The sequence below is a fragment of the Ranitomeya variabilis genome, chromosome 5 (assembly GCF_051348905.1).
Source record: "Ranitomeya variabilis isolate aRanVar5 chromosome 5, aRanVar5.hap1, whole genome shotgun sequence".
NCBI classification, from domain to species: Eukaryota; Metazoa; Chordata; class Amphibia; order Anura; family Dendrobatidae; genus Ranitomeya; species Ranitomeya variabilis.
Window position 1 is genome coordinate 30,093,669 of NC_135236.1, and position 14,155 is coordinate 30,107,823.

General features: G+C 48.9%; 1 long non-coding RNA gene across 2 annotated transcripts; it reads right to left on the reverse strand.

The window, feature by feature from the left end:
- Positions 1 to 3,769: 3,769 nt before the first annotated feature.
- Positions 3,770 to 13,594, reverse strand: LOC143774226 (uncharacterized). 2 transcript variants are annotated; one of them, XR_013215497.1, is made up of 5 exons: positions 13,486 to 13,594; positions 10,815 to 11,007; positions 7,919 to 8,356; positions 7,752 to 7,840; positions 3,770 to 7,294 (listed from the first exon to the last, which is right to left on the reverse strand). It is a non-coding gene; the product is annotated as an uncharacterized LOC143774226 (long non-coding RNA). The 2 variants fall into 2 exon arrangements; XR_013215498.1 differs by lacking the exon at positions 13,486 to 13,594 and adding an exon at positions 11,102 to 11,148 and having other exon boundaries at positions 5,043 to 7,294.
- Between the last annotated feature and the right edge of the window lie 561 nt (positions 13,595 to 14,155).

The following is a 14,155-nucleotide window of genomic DNA, read 5'->3' on the forward strand; positions in this document are numbered from 1 at the left end:
GGTTTTGTATACACTTGTGCAGCAGTCAATCCAATGGCGAGGGCTCTATTATCTAGCTGTGTGTCCTAGGGTACACTGATCAGAATAATCTAGTGTTTCTGTACAACGTACATATCAGCCACTCTGATATATGGGTGTTCTATATACCAATATTTTATAGATACATGCTTTAGAGAGCCAGTGTTGGGCCTGCACGTCTTGTATTTACACGGCAGTATCTGCATCATTACCTGTACCATTTCCCCACTTGTGCTCCATCTTTGTCCAAATATTTTTTAATATATTTGTATCTAATAAAGAGTTTATTATAGCTATTCCGTTTTGGTCGTTCTCTTTGTGGTTTCCACATCTCTTCTGCACCTTTCTGGAAAAGTATAATGTTACAGGGTATATACACTAGATTCCTTGATAGGGCGTTGATCCAGAGAACTAGTCTGATTGCCGTATGTGGAGTCGGGAAGGAATTTTTTTCCCCAATGTGGAGCTTACTCTTTGCCACATGGGTTTTTTGCCTTCCTCTGGATCAACATGTTAGGGCATGTTAGGTTAGGCTATGGGTTGAACTAGATGGACTTACAGTCTTCCTTCAACCTTAAAGGTAAGGTACCGCGATTGTAGATTATTAATAAATCACTGTAATGTAGCATAACATGCTGCTATAACCAAGTTTTAAATGCATGTGAAACAGATTTCGTGTGTTATATGTGTTTAAAGAAGGAACTGGGGGCTGACATCTTGGTTTTGCAGCAGTAGCAGGGCACTAACTGTCATTTTACAGCACCCCATGGACATAGGAGACAATAGACCGGCGCTGACCCTATCTTTAACATTGGAGAGGTGTTAGCAGTGAGCTGGGCACGCCTCTGTGGGCTGCACAACTCACTGCTGTAGGTGTGACTAGCTGCCATATTATTATAGCCCAGTGCTCTCTGCCCAGCTCCACTTACTCTCTATCACAGGAGCTCCATTAAGCTGCATTCACAGCCTGCAGAGAGAGGTGACACCTGACACAATGTATCTCTCCCCTCCCTCCACAATGCCTGGCCATTCACTGCAGACCTGGAGCTTCTTATCTTACTGAGGGATGAGTCACAGACAGCTCTGCTCAGACAATGCTGCTCCATACACACCACATAAACTATAAACTGCTGGGGATAGCAGATCACAGGGCAGTCACACACAAAATGGCTCTGCCCTGTGATGCTGCTCTTCATTCTGCCCCAGGGATATTAGACCACCCAAAAGGGGAGGGAAATGCTGATGTCAGCAGGTACTGCCCACATTTTCCAGCTAACAGTAAAGCTGGTAAGTCTTACTATAGCTGCTTGGGGTCTAAAACGGAAAATGGTCCCCCTAGTGGTCAATATATATATTTGTAAGAAAATATATAATATTTTTCATATAGAAATGTTTGCAAACAGTGCAAACATTGCATTAATACATTTTATTTACTATTTTAAGGTTAATTTCACAAAAAACAAACTACAAGAAAACTGGTGGCACCTTCCCTTTAATAACTATGTTACTATGTTATTCCTGTGGATGGTAGCGAGACGGTCTTATTGTGGACGTGTTTTATAGACGACATTTTGATTATATGGAAAGGGGATGCAACCCAATTTAAAGGATTTGTGGACAATCTGAGCGTTAATGACCTTAATCTTTATTTTACATACGAGATAAGCAACTCCCATTTCTAGATCTTTTGATTGAGGAAAATAGATTGTGGCCTGGTGACTACTACATACAGGAAGACCACCACCACCAATTCGTTGCTTAGGTGGGAAAGCAATCACCCAGTACCATTAAGGAAAGGAATTCCAAAGGGTCAATATATGCGTTTACATCAGAGCTGTTCAGATGACGACGATTTAGAAATGCAGGCGGCGGATTTGGGCTACAGATTTGTGGAGAGGGGATATCCCGAGAATGTCCTTGCACCAGCATATAGAGAAACTAGGGCCATGGAGCGCTCTAGTCTGTAAAATCCCAGACCTAAGACTAACATCAGTGACAACACGCGCAGATTTATTACTACATACACCAATCGGGCTTATCAAATAAGAAACATTCCGACTAAACACTGGCCCATTCTGTAAGTGGATGAAGATATAAGCAAACTGGTGAAATCTGCTCAAACCATTACATATCGGAAAGGAAGGTCACTGAATGATAGATGGTGCACAGCCACTGTATTCCACCGATAGATAAAATCTGGATGGTCTCCAATGTTAAGGGACGCCGCAAGTGTGGTGGCTGCGCAAGCTGTGAATCTGCGTCACAAACTAAAACATTTGTGAGTAATGTCACTGGGAAATCTTTCATGATCAAGTCTTACATCAGCCCCCCCACCTCCGTTACCGTGCACAGTACAGCACCAGCCCCCCCGTTACCATGCACGGTACAGCACCAGCCCCCCCAACCCCCGGTACCGCGCACAACATCAGCATCAATTTCATAAGTTATATCACAATGTCATCTCATCTTCAGTAATAATCAAACACCTGAGCAGCATGTGTGAAGGGAGAACAGGTTAGGCGGCCATGGCTGCTTCATATACTGATATAAATGACCACACTTGGGCTCACATGAATGGGACAGTCTGCGCCACCAGCCACGGCAAGGTGACCTCTGATAAGAACCCTAAACCAAGTATGTATCAGACCTGCCTCTCCCAGGATAAATGCCTACAATGTTATTGGGCACATTGACAGCGGGATCCCGCTACCTATCAGAATGACGTCAGCAGTCTCGCCCCGTCACCAGAGCGGAGAGGAAAAGAAGTCGCTGCTCTGTGGATGTGACGTCATCAGAGGCACCTGAATCACGTGTGCTCACAAAGTCCCAGATTACCCCTTTAAATATTGTCATGGCCTTATAAAATGTAGGATTGTAACTACACAGGCTGGGGATGGAGTCACTTTCCCTTTAATAAGATGGAGGCGGTGCATGTATAAGACAACGGCAGAAGAAGAAGAAACCCCCTGAAGTTGTATTGCTGCATTTTTATATGATGTTTCATGCAGTTCTTACTATCTTGATACAAGTGCAGGGCAGAGATGCAGGGCACAGGAGAGGTAGAGGGGTTGGCCAGGCTTGGAGATTGCCTGCAGACTTGTGGATACGCACAGGACGCAGACTGCACGCTGTCAGGATTCTCCGATGCAGGTAACATGTGGGCGTGTGATTGTAAGAACACAGTTTACATGCGGTCACATGCAGACTAGACGTGCTCCATACTAGTGTATTGAGGGAGAACAGACACGTCTAGTCAGAATGTGGCCAGAAATGTGCAAAATCCCCACAGTGAGCACAGAGTGACTGCAGACTTGTACCCCAGCCTGGACAACCCCTGTAACCGTTAGCCGGCCCAGCAGATGAGAAGAGCGATTTGCCGCTTACAGTATTTAGTAGTGAAGCCATAATCATGATGTTACTGTCTTTGTTTTTTTCTGTTCAGTGGCCAGTGTGAACCAGGGCTTACACACCAGTTTACATCCCAGTTTCTACTTATGGGGTTTTTAGTGTTGCCATCATGTACATATAAAGGTGCAGCCGCCTTTCCTTGAGCTGGACTTTATATTGTTGTCCCCTCCACTAGCTGGGTCCAGTCCGTCTCAGCCCTTATCTACACATGTCACCTGACAAACTTTACGGTTTTTAGCATTAGAGTTAGGACCATCCCAATTACAGTCACCGTGGAGTGGCAGGATGGAGTTTGCATTTTTTTTTTTTTTTTTATAAAAAATATGTTAACCAAGTACAGATATTTTCATTTACGGTATTTAATCATTAATATTTTCTGTCTTTAGTTATTTCTTAGTTACAACTGGAAGCCAGAAGCAGAGCTGTGAGCTGTGGGGCCCAAGTCAGCTAGAGAAGAGAGGGGCTGAGGAGGCGACGTGTGAGCCGTCCATGAACATAGAAGCCAGGCTCCATACTGTACACAGGCGTCATCAGATCCATGGACAAACATGCACTGAACCGTGTGACCCTTACACAGGACCTCCATTACCAGATGTCATAGATCACAGATACATGGTCTCATAAGCCTTGGCATCATCTGCTCTATACACTGCACAAACCTGCAGAGCGGCCAGACATAATGCTGCTAAAGTGGGGAAGGGCCATAGACCTCATCCCTTACCCAGGCCCCCCATAAGATGCTGTGCAGACAGGCAGAAGGCTGGTGAGGGGGATACTTATGTACACCAGACCCACCCAGATGATGAGCGGTGAAGGAAGCCTTACCCTGGACACTTCAGGGTCATTCCTGTGGTGTTACACAATTACAGTTACCTCCTGGTCAACCAGACGTGGTACCACCAGCTCAGGGCACTTCAGGGGGACCCTCTAATGCTCCCAGTTACACTAATCATCTGCGGTGGGGTTCATAAATTATAGACATGACAGATTGGAATCTGGGGAAGATATATAGACGACATCATGTCCTTGTGTCAAGTAATGTAGTAAGTAAAACACTGCGTCATGTGTCCTGTACCCATCACCCCACAACTGGGCCCAAGAATACAATATGGTGCAACACAAGGAGAAGGGGAAAGCTGGAGCCAGTGACTCCACAGTGTCCGCCATCACTACTTCACCCCCAAGGAGACCGGGCCGCGGAGTGATCAGTACAGGACAAGTTCTGTATCTGTAATACCAGTACTATTAGTGATGGAAGTATAGAGGTGACCTAAGGGGTATAACTGTGGGGAGTAATCAGGAGAATAATATACATCAGGTCCAGAAGGCCGGTCACTACATACATATAGAGGGGACAATACAGAAAACGATCCTCTACAGACCAAATCCCCCCAGAGGACGAAGCCTCCGCCCTGGGGTCCTCACTAGTGTACGGCTATGTGCCCACTCTGCAGATTGTAGACAGAATTTTCCTTATCAAAACTGGACTCCCTTCACAGGAAATCCGCTTGTGTTTTTCTTCACATTTTTATCCGGAGCATCCCAATACAATTATATAGTGGCAAAAACCACCAAAATTAATGAACATGCTGCGGGTTTTTTTTTTTTTGCTTTTTCTCACGACAATGCGGAATTCCATTAAAAATAATGTGATGCGTTTGGTAAGCGTTTAAGTGTTTCCACAGCGAAAAAAACAAAGGAAAAAAATGCGTTAAAAAAACCGCAATGTGTGCACATAGCCTAAGCCTGACACTGACAAGTAGTCCGTATTCTCAGAATTACAAATATCACAACCGTCCTGCAATCAGATCCCGGACGTCTCCATCCACCATGAGACACATCTGACTTCTAGACTGCGGCTGAACAAGAAGCTCACGGGCCTCAGCGCTAAGTGACCAACAAGGCCCCAAACAAGGAACATGGGTCCTATGTGAGCCAGCGGGAGCTTCTGGGCCCCACCGAGGCTCCGGGTGTCCTTCTCCCACTATAGCTACTCCCATGTCTCCAGCACACTGTGTCCTGTAACTAGCACCAGGCAGAAGAGCGATACGGATGACACTTCCATACAGATCGGTAGTTCAGTAACAATAAATTTAGGTCTATAAGAGGCATAAATGGCCATGTATTATGGAGGAGGATAGATGGGCTCATCATAGAGCGGGATTCTCTACTGTTACAGCACGAGATGGGCATTTTATTACTAGTGAGTAAAAGGAGTCTGGACGTCCCCGATAGGAAGCATCTGATAGCCCCGTACGTCTGGTCTTTACTAATATATGCAGGAAGAGCTCCTGGTGCACAAGTAACGTCTCACATCGGGGCAGTGGCGATAGAGGCCACGGCTTCTTCCTACAGGAGGCCACTGTGGGACGCACACAATACGCTGGATAAAGCCGCAGCCTAAGGGAATCTACGGCGAGTAATTATGATTTTTAAGGAAATAACACTTGTAAAGTCAAACGTTTTACCAATATTTGGGGTTCATTTTCCCACCCTTAAAGTTTGCACCATTAAACTATGAGGGTAAGTTCACACTGGGCGTTTCTTTGCAGCTTTTTTAGGCAAATTTTAAGCCGCGCTTTACAGCACCAGCAAAGCCTATGAGATCTCAGAAATCTCACACATTGGATTTCTGTCATCAGTATTTTGCGCTTTGCATGGTTTTTTGAACAGAGCATCTCACGGAGCGATTTTCACCCATTGACTTGAATGGGTGGTGAAAAAATGCTACATTTTTTTGTGCCAAAACCTGATTCTATGGAATAGGACATTTTTGAACACTAATCTTTATGAGCATGCACAAAATACAAATCTACCATGCAAAACCCGCCGCAAAAAAGGCACAAAAAAAAATGCAGCAAAAACATCTAAAAAAAGCAAGGAAAACATGCTTTTTCTCTGCAGCTTCTTTCCTGCCATGAGATCAGGTTTTGTGGTAGAAAAAACCCGCCTGGTGTGTGAACTTACCCAGATAGTCCATGATGCAGTGTTTATTGCTGGCGGCAGAATGAGTTATCCGACAATCCATCAGCGAGTCCAGATTGAGTAACAGAAGACTTTGTAACCATCTTTTGTAGAGTTCCCTACAGCTCATTTATGATCAGAGATCAAATCAGTAAAAAGAGCAGCAAATCAAAAAGGTGCAAAATGTGTAAAGAAACCATATGGCAAAATATTAATAAAATATGAATTTTTGGCCCTTTCAAACAAAAAAAAGTTGCTCCCCAAAGGAGGACAACGACCTCCAATGTTCTGCATGTGGAATATTATGTAGAAGGTCCACCATGGTGGGCACCTCCAACCAGACTATCCACTCTGGTAACCCTAATATGTCAGAACTGAGCGAGGGTCTTGGGGACTAGATGAGGACCCTCATACAGACCTGCTCAGACATTCCTCACAACCTAGTCATGAAAATGGTGTTTGAGCTGAGATCATAAGCGACATAAAACCATTGACAGGAGCTCACTCTATGGCCGGGGCCCGCTCTTCATATCTGGGGCCCGCTCTTTATGGCCGGGGCCCGCTCTTTATGGCCGGGGCCCGCTCTTTACGGCCGCTCGACAATCTGCTTCTTTCAGTAACTTAGAACAGAGTCTTAATCAGCATTTAACAAAGACAACTAAAGAGACGAAATGTCTCAGACCCAACGCTCAACTTCACCTCTGACCTCACAGCGAGAGGCTCGTACAATCCGTGTTGAACCTTCAGGGCGGAATGATTTACCCCAGAAAGCCATCGGCAACTTCTATACTAGATAAAGGAGACTAAAGTCACCGGACAGTGGAGCATCACTCGGTCACTGGAGGCCTGAGGTCTCTGGTTCTTCTCAGCAGGATGGATCCATGTGATGGAGAAGACGGAGACCCTGAAATCAGAGACAAAGCCGGTTACACAACGACAACGGATAAAATGGTTGCACAGTCCTCCCAAACATCTAGTGACCACAGACCTACAGAACCATGGAGGACGGGGTACTATGGCCGGACAATAGGAACGAGTCAGTATTTGGAACTTTCCTAGACAATGTCACTACCCAGAGATAAGAGAAGGACCCAAATGACCACGTAACCTCCAAGGGTCATCAGTAACTGTAGAAACAGATCAAGTCTGATCCAAACCTGAAGCATTTTGGAGAACACGGAGAACATATGGTCCTGCCGATGCCTCATGTTCCCATCCGAGACAGGGAAGCGTGAGGAACAAGCAGATTAAGGGGCTAAACTACTAATACACAGGATAGCTCATCAACGTGAGAACCCTGGTGGGTAATGAAGACCCTTCCCATAGACCAATCCAGGACAAGTACATACATTCTCACTCACCTTACTGCAGCGGTATATTGGGCGGGAAATCAGCGCGATCTGAACCACAAAGCAGGAAGAATCCTCAGCGGGAACCATCAGCAGAAACCCTACAAATAAGAAAACCCATTATAACTACAGATCACAGGCAAGATCAAGACTCATCAGCGACCTCCACCAGTCCTTACATGTGCTCCAGGACACCGGCCACCAGGGGGCAGTATATAGATCATCAGTGATCTCCACCAGTCCTTACATGGGCTCCAGGACACCGGCCACCAGGGGGCAGTATATAGACCATCAGTGATCTCCACCAGTCCTTACATGTGCTCCAGGACACCGGCCACCAGGGGGCAGTATATAGACCATCAGTGATCTCCACCAGTCCTTACATGTGCTCCAGGACACCGGCCACCAGGGGGCAGTATATAGACCATCAGTGATCTCCACCAGTCCTTACATGTGCTCCAGGACACCGGCCACCAGGGGGCAGTATATAGACCATCAGCGATCTCCTCCAGTCCTTACATGTGCTCCAGGACACCGGCCACCAGGGGGCAGTATATAGAAGCAGCTTCTTGCACATCAGTGATGTCTCGGGATTCTCCGCTACAGACGACCAGAATCTGAAAATAAAGAGAATCCATTACATACACTGGGAGACATCCAGATATCATATAATGGGGGTTGTAGTCCAATCATCTGAACGATGCACATTCCCCAGAAGAGGATGAGGATTTGCATTAACCCCTTCAGGTCGCAGCAGTTTTTGCATTTTTGTTTTTCGCTCCCCTTCCTCCCAGAGCCATAACTTGTATTATTCCGTTAATATGGCCATGTGAGGGCTTGTTATTCGCTGGACAAGTTGTACTTTTGAACAGCACCACTGGTTTTACCATATCATGTACTCAAAAAAAATTCCAAGTGCGGGAAAATGGCAAAAAAAACTGCAATTCCACAACATTTTTTTGGATTTTTTTTTTTTTTACTGTTTACACCAAATGCTAAAACTGATTTGCCATTATGATTCTCCAGGTCATTGCGAGGACGTAGATACCAAACATGTCTAGGTTTTATTATTTTTTTTATTTTAAAACAAAAAAAAAAAAAAAAAAGTGGTTAGAAAAAAATTCCGCCATTTTCCGAGACTCGTAGCGTCTCCATTTTTTGTGATCTGGGATCCGGTGAGGGCTTATTTTTTGTGCGCCGAGCTGTCGGTTTTAATGATACCATTTTGGTGCAGATACAATCTTTTGATTACCTGTTATTGCAATAACCTTTAAAAAAAAAAGTTTAACTTTTTGCATGCTTCAATAGTGTCCATGTAAGACTAGAAGCTGCAGCTGTCCGGTCGCCTCTGCTACATACAGGCAATGATCAGGTCACCTGTGTAGCAGAAATGACCCCTTCCTATGAGTGCGGACCACCGGGGGCGCTCATAGTAATCCAGCAATGACAACCACAGGACGGACAGCGGAGTTTAACGGATTAACAGCCGGGCATGGATCGCGATTCCACCCGCGGCTGTTAAGGGCACATGTCAGCTGTTCAAATCAGGTGACGTGCCGGGAAAGATGTGGGGTCAGCGCCGGAGACAACATCAAAGGGAGAGACCCCATAACTGCTAATTACTAGTGATTAATGTTACAGAGGGATCAGTAACCATTCACTATAGAGGGAAACTGTCAGCATGGTCTCCGGCAGCAGCGATGTACAATGACTGCAGGGTCCATCTGTGCTGCACAGTGTGACCCCTCCAGGTGTACGGGCCCACCCTAACCGCCCCCGCATACAGTACAGTGTGGCCCCTCCAGGTGTACGGGCCCACCCTGACCGCCCCCCCGCATACAGTACAGTGTGGCCCCTCCAGGTGTACGGGCCCACCCTGACACCCCCGCATACAGTACAGTGTGACACCTCCAGGTGTATGGACCTACCCTGACCGCCCCCCGCATACAGTACAGTGTGGCCCCTCCAGGTGTATGGACCTACCCTGACCGCCCCCCGCATACAGTACAGTGTGACACCTCCAGGTGTATGGACCTACCCTGACCGCCCCCGCATACAGTACAGTGTGACACCTCCAGGTGTATGGACCTACCCTGACCGCCCCCCGCATACAGTACAGTGTGACACCTCCTGGTGTATAGGCCCACCCTGACCGCCCCCGCATACAGTACAATGTGACCCCTCCAGGTGTACGGGCCCACCCTGACCGCCCCCCGCATACAGTACAGTGTGACCCCTCCAGGTGTATGGGCCCACCCTGACCGCCCCCCGCATACAGTACAGTGTGACCCCTCCAGGTGTACGGGCCCACCCTGACCGCCCCCCGCATACAGTACAGTGTGACCCCTCCAGGTGTATGGGCCCACCCTGACCGCCCCCCGCATACAGTACAGTGTGACCCCTCCAGGTGTATGCGCCCACCCTAACCGCCCCCGCATACAGTACAGTGAGACCCCTCCAGGTGTACGGGCCCACCCTGACTGCCCACGCATACAGTACAGTGTGACACCTCCAGGTGTACGGGCCCACCCTGACCGCCCCCTGCATACAGTACAGTGTGACCCCTCCAGGTGTATGGGCCCACCCTAACCGCCCCCGCATACAGTACAGTGTGACACCTCCAGGTGTATGGGCCCACCCTGACCGCCCCCAGCATACAGTACAGTGTGACCCCTCCAGGTGTATGGGCCCACCCTCACGGCTCAGTGTGCACAAGTCTCTACGGCATTTTGTTTTTTAGCTTCCTAGGGCTATGTTGACACTTTAATGCATTTTATTATTTTTTGTTTTATGCATTTTTATTTTATTTTTTTTATAAAAGGCAAAACCTGCTTTTCTAGCAGTAAGAAATTTGCATAAAAAAAAAAAAAAAAATCAGGTTTTGCTTAGTTTTTGTTGCATTTGTCAGGGCACATTTTGCTCTTGTGCTGAAGTATAAATTTTTTTTTTTTTTTACCTTTTGCACTAAATTCTCTCAGGATTTTGCTCAAAAACCAAGCTAAAAATGGCTTAAAAAAAACGCAACATGTGAACACGGCCTTAGAGAAATGCAACATAGAAAGTAAAGACTCTTACCAGGAAAGCAGATCCCACCGAGATGAAGAATCCACAGACCCCGGTGATTAGAGCGCACGGTCCGGCCACAGGGGGGCGATATTTAGGGGTTTACATCAGTCCTCAGGTCTGACACCGGCAGGAAGCAAAGAGCAGCGAGAAGGAAAAGTCTGTTGTCAGAGGAGACGGCAGCGCAGTCCTACAGCAGCGGAGCCTGCGGAAAGGGGGAGCACAGACGTTACTGGGGTCTCACCTACGAGAGTATACGTCAGTATGTGCCCCCTCCATAGTGCAGACGTCTCCTGTACCACAATGTGCACAGCTCACACACACCGCTGCAGACAATCCTCAGTACAAGGAGCAGCTGCTGCAGGTTGTACAGGAGACCTCCAGCAGCCAATCACAGCATCCCCTGCTGGCTCCGCCCTAATGACACCTGACAGGTGACTCCCAGCTAAGGAGCTGATTACAGCCTGGTGATAAAGAGCCTGCACTGATTACAGCCAGCTGATAACGAGCCTGCACTGATTACAGCCTGGTGATAACGAGCCTGCACTGATTACGGCCAGACATACTGGTAAGGGTATGTGCTCACGTATCTGTGAGGGCTGTGGATTTGATTTAGGCTACGTTCACACGGTGCGGTTCTGCATCCTTTTTCCATGTAGGTTACAGTACAATGTAACCCAATGGAAAACAAAACCCGCTGTGCCGAAGATCCTTTTTTCCCCAGGAAAATCCGCGCGGATTTGCCTGCGGAAAAAAGAAGTACCATGTCTATTCTTTCTGCGGATTCCGCTGCGGGTTTCCAGCAGCACCAATAGGAAACTGCAGTTGGAAACCCGCAGTGGAATCCGCAGTAGAAAAAGGACACAAATCCGCAGAAAAAAAGCACCGCGGTTTTCACTGCGGATTTTCCAAAAAAGGACATGAAAAATCCGCAGAGAAAAAAGGATCGTGTGAACGTAGCCTTATTGCTGATTTACCGCGGTTTTTATGCGGATTCCACTCCTGCGGTTTTTCTATTATGGAGCAGGTGTGACCTCGCTGCGGATTCCGCACGTTATTTTCCACAGCATGTGCACTGTGGATGCCGTTTCCCATAGTATAATCCGCAGTGTGTGCACAGAGCCTAAGGCCGCGTCCACACAGTCAGTTTCTTACACCAGGACTCAGTGAGGACGCCGCAGCGCTGAGGAGTTTCTATTATATATTTGATTTTATCAGTTTTCCACTAATGCAGAAAAAAGGTAAAAGCCTGAAATAAAGGAGAATTAGGCCTCTTTCACACTAGCGTCGTGCACTGCACGTCGCAATCCGTCGTTTTGGGGAAAAAACGGATCCTGCAAATGTGCTCGCCGGATGCGTTCTTTCCCCATAGACTTGTATTGCGCCGTCGCGGTAAGTATGGCCACACGTCCGTCGTGCACTGGATGCGTCGTTTTGGCGAAACGTCGTAGAAAAAAAACGTTCAAGTTAACGTTTTTTCATACGTCGCGTCCGCCATTTTCTACTGCTCCTGCGCGGCCGAAACTCCGCCCCCTCCTCCCCGGACTTTAGACTGGGCAGCGGATGCGCTGAAAAACTGCACCCACTGCCCACATCGTGCCAGATTTCAAAACGTTCGTCGGTCATAATCCAGGGGATGCTGGGGCTACAGCACTGTTATTGGGGGGCGCTGGGGCTACGGCACTTATTGGGGGGTGCTGGGGCTACAGCACTGTTATTGGGGGGCGCTGGGGCTACAGCACTTATTGGGGGGTGCTGGGGCTACAGCACTGTTATTGGGGGGCGCTGGGGCTACGGCACCGTTATTGGGGGGCGCTGGGGCTACAGCACTTATTGGGGGGTGCTGGGGCTACAGCACTGTTATTGGGGGGCGCTGGGGCTACGGCACCGTTATTGGGGGGCGCTGGGGCTACGGCACTTATTGGGGGGCGCTGGGGCTACAGCACTGTTATCACCCCCCTGACCGCGCCCGCATACAGTATAGTGCCGTATCGCCCCCTGACCGCCCCCCAAACAGTATAGTGCCGTATCACCTCCTGACCGCCCCCGCATACAGTATAGCGCCGTATCGCCCCCTGACCGCCCCCGCATACAGTATAGTGCCGTATCGCCCCCTGACCGCCCCCCAAACAGTATAGTGCCGTATCACCTCCTGACCGCCACCGCATACAGTATAGTGCCGTATCGCCCCCTGACCGCCCCCGCATACAGTATAGCGCCGTATCACCTCCTGACCGCCCCCGCATACAGTATAGCGCCGTATCGCCCCCTGACCGCCCCCGCATACAGTATAGTGCCGTATCGCCCCCTGACCGCCCCCGCATACAGTATAGCGCCGTATCGCCCCCTGACCTGGGGGTGAGGATCCCGGACCCCTCATCTTACACTGATGGTCTCTGCTCCGGAGACAGTAGAGGGGGGCGCGAAGGGTCCTGGTACAAGGGTCAGTATCCTGCAGAGTTGTCATAGGGACACATCACAGAGCTCCTCCTTACTGGAGAACTACAGATACCAGCCAGTAATCAATGATGAGACCCCTCGGGTGTCACAGCTTCCAGCAGGGTCTCTCCCATCCCTGTGACCCCGGCCTGCGATACAGGCTGATAAATGTCCCCAACTAAAGCAGGAAGGACGGGGAGAGGGGCCTGGGGGCTGCAGACAAGCTGCACATCACCCTCCATACCAGCCGTGTGTCAGGAGAGCAAAATGGCGGCCGTCCTCTGAGCAGCAGCCTGAGGGAAAGAGCTTCTTCTTCCCACAATGCACCACTGCAGAGCGAGGACGGGAACAGCAGAGGGAGGAAAAGCTCCTGCTGATAAGTAACTGCAGCCACTAGATGGCGCCGGTGAGCAGCAGCCAGCCTGAGCAATGACAAGGGAGGCCAACCAGATCCCGAGAGTGGATCCCCGGTATAAGGAGGGATCCACTGCACAGACCTCGATATAAGGAGCGATCTGCCGCACAGACCCCGATATAAGGAGCGAACTGCCCCACAGACCCCGATATAAGGAGCGATCCGCCCCACAGACCCCGATATAAGGAGCGATCCGCCCCACAGACCCCGATATAAGGAGCGATCCGCCGCACAGACCCCGATATAAGGAGCGATCTGCCCCACAGACCCCGATATAAGGAGCGATCCGCCCCACAGACCCCGATATAAGGAGCGATCCGCCGCACAGACCCCGATATAAGGAGCGATCTGCCCCACAGACCCCGATATAAGGAGCGATCTGCCCCACAGACCCCGATATAAGGAGCGATCCGCCCCACAGACCCCGATATAAGGAGCGATCCGCCGCACAGACCCCGATATAAGGAGCGATCTGCCCCACAGACCCCGATATAAGGAG